Below are 3355 nucleotides of genomic sequence, written 5' to 3'. Positions count from 1 at the left end.
GAGGCAGGGCAGTGTAGTGAGGGGCGGGACAGTGTGTGGTGAGGGGCAGGGGTGTATTGTGGAGGGCAGGGCAGTGTGTGATGGTGGGTGAACCAGTGTATGGTGAGGGTGGGAGATGTGGTGTGGTTAGGAAGCAGGTGAGTGTGTGGTGGAGGCAGGGCATGTTGTGGTGGGGGCTGGGCAGTGTGTGTGGTGGGGCTGGGCAGTGGCGGTGAGGGCTGGGCAGTGTGGTGAGGGGCTGGGCAGTGTGTGGTGAGGCAGGGCAGTGCGTGGTGAGGGCAGGGCAGTGTGGTGAGGGGCTGGGCAGTGTGTGGTGAGGCTGGGCAGTGTGTGGTGAGGGGGCGGGGCAGTGTTTGGTGAGGGCAGGGCAGTGTTTGGTGAGGGCAGGACAGTGCGTGGAAAGAGTCTGTAGTGAGGGCAGGGGCAGTGTGTGGAAAGGGGCGTGGCAGTGTGTGGTGAGGGCAGGGGCAGGTGTGTTAGTGAGGGGCAGGGGCAGTGTGTGAGTGAGGGGGCAGGGCAAGTGTGTGGTGAGGCAGGGCAGTATGTGGTGAGGGGCGGGACGAGTGTGTGGAAAGGGGCGTGGCAGGTGTGTAGTGAGGCAGGGGCGGTGTGGTGGTGGGGCAGTGTGTGGTGAGGCGGGACAGTGTGGTGGGGGCAGGGGCAGTGTATGGTGGGGGCAGGGCAGTGTGTGATGATGGGTGAACCAGTGTATGGTGGGAGGTGTGGTGGTTAGAGCAGGTGGTGTGGTGAGGGCAGGCATGTTGTGGTGAGGGCTGGGCAGTGCGTGGTGAGGGGGCTGGGCAGTGTGTGGTGAGGGCTGGGCAGTGTGTGGTGAGGGCTGGGCAGTGTGCGGTGAGGGCAGGGGCAGTGTGTGGTGGGGGGCTGGGCGTGTGTGTGGTGGGGGCTGGGCAGTGTGTGCTGAGGGGCTGGGCAGTGTGTGCTGAGGGGCTGGGCAGTGTGTGGAGGGGGCTGGGCAGTGTGTGCTGAGGGTGAGGCATTGTGTGAGTACAGGATGGGGCAGTGGAGGAGACGATGTGGGGTGAGAGGTGACAGGTCAATGATGGGTGAAGGGTGACAGGTCAATGAGGGGTGACAGGTCAATGAGGGTGACAGGTCAATGATGGGTGAGGGTGACAGGTCAATGATGGGTGAGAGTGACAGGTCAATGATGGGTGAGGGTGACATGTCAGTGAGGGTGACAGGTCAGTGAGGGTGACAGGTCAGTAAGGGGTGACAGGTCATTGAAATTGAGGGTGAGTCAATGATGGGTGAGGTGACAGGTCAGTGAGGTGACAGAGTCAGTAAGGGTGACAGGTCAATGAGGTGACAGGTTGAGGGTGAGGGTGACAGGTCAATGATGGGTGAGGTGACAGGTCAGTGAGGGTGACAGGTCAGTGAGGGTGACAGGTCAATGATGGGTGAGGTGACAGGTCAATGATGGGTGAGGAGTGACAGGTCAATGATGGGTGAGGATGACAGTCCAGTGAGGGGTGACAGGTCAGTGAGGGTGACAGATCAGTGAGGTGACAGGTAAGTGAGGGGTGACAGGTCAGTGAAGGGTGACAGGTCAATGAGGGTGACAGGTCAATGAGGTAGGGGGTGACATGTCAATGATGGGTGAGGGATGACAGGTCAATGATGGGTGAGGGAGTGACAGGTCAATGGGGGTGAGGTGACAGGTCAATGGAGTGAGGGTGACATGTCAATGATGGGTGAGGGGTGACAGGTCAGTGAGGGTGACAGGTCAGTGAGGGTGACAGGTCAGTGAGGGTGACAGGTCAATGATGAGTGAGAGTGACAGGTCAATGGGGTGAGGGTGACAGGTCAATGGGGGGGTGAGGGTGACATGTCAATGATGGGTGAGGGTGACAGGTTAATGGGGGTGAGGTGACAGGTCAATGGGAGTGATGATGAGTCAATGGGGTGAGGGTGACATGTCAATGAGGGTGAGGAAGGTGGCAGGTCAATGGAATTGAGGGTGACAGGTCAATGATGGGTGAGGGGTGACAGGTCAATGGGTGTGAGGGGTGACATGTCAATGATGGGTGAGAGACTGACATGTCAATGATGGGTGAGGGCTGACAGGTCAATGGGGGTGAGGGGTGACAGGTCAATGATGGGTGAGGGGTGACATGTCAATGATGGGTGAGGGTGACAGGTCAATGGGGATGAGGAGTGACATGTCAATGATGGGTGAGGTGACATGTCAATGATGGGTAAGGGTGACAGGTCAATGGGAGGTGAGGGGTGACAGGCCAATGATGGGTGAGGGGTGACAGGTCAGTGGGGGTGACAGGCAATGGGGGGTGAGGTGACATGTCAATGATGGGTGAGGGTGACAGGTCAATGGGGGTGAGGGGGACATGTCAATGATGGGTGAGGGTGACAGGTCAATGATGGGTGAGGGTGACAGGTCAATGGGAGGTGAGGGGTGACAGGCCAATGATGTGAGAGGGTGACAGGTCAATGGGGGTGATGGGTGACAGGTCAATGGGGGGTGAGGGGTGACAGGTCAATGGGGGGTGAGGGGTGACAGGTCAGTGGGGGTGACAGGCCAATGGGGGTGAGGGGTGACATGTCAATGATGGGTGAGGGGTGACAGGTCAATGGGGGTGAGGGGTGACATGTCAATGATGGGTGAGGGGTGACAGGTCAATGATGGGTGAGGTGACAGGTCAATTGGAGGTGAGGGGGTGACAGGCCAATGATGGGTGAGGGTGACAGGTCAATGGGGGTGATGGGTGACAGGTCAATGATGGGTGAGGGTGACATGTCAATGAGGGTGAGGGTGACAGGTCACGATGGGTGAGGTGACATGTCATGATGGGGTGAGGGGTGACAACAATGATGGGTGAGGGGTGACATGTCAATGATGGGTGAGGGTGACAGGTTAATGGGGGTGAGGGGTGACAGGTCAATGGATGGGTGAGGGGTGACATTTCAATTATGGGTGAGAGGTGACAGGTCAATGGGGGGTGAGAGGTGACAGGTCAATGATGGGTGAGGGGTGACAGGTCAATGAGGGTGAGAGGACAGGTCAATGATGGGTGAGGGGTGACAGGTCAATGATGGGTGAGGGTGACAGGTCAATGGGAGGTGAGGGTGACAGGCCAATGAGGGGTGAGAGGTGACAGGTCAATGATGAGTGAGAGTGACAGGTCAATGGGGGCTGAGGGGTGACAGGTCAATGGGGGGTGAGGGGTGACAGGTCAATGATGGGTGGGGTGACAGGTCAATGATGGGTGAGGGTGACAGGTCAATGATGGGTGACGGTACCAGGTCAATGGGGGCTGAGGGGTGACAGGTCAATGGGGGTGAGGGTGACAGGTCAATGGGGGCTGAGGGTGACACATCA

Source organism: Homarus americanus, unplaced genomic scaffold (genome assembly GCF_018991925.1).
Source record: "Homarus americanus isolate GMGI-L3 unplaced genomic scaffold, GMGI_Hamer_2.0 scaffold57980, whole genome shotgun sequence".
In the NCBI taxonomy this organism is placed as follows: domain Eukaryota; kingdom Metazoa; phylum Arthropoda; class Malacostraca; order Decapoda; family Nephropidae; genus Homarus; species Homarus americanus.
The sequence above is the reverse complement of the archived record's forward strand: the minus strand, read 5'-3'. Positions refer to the sequence as shown.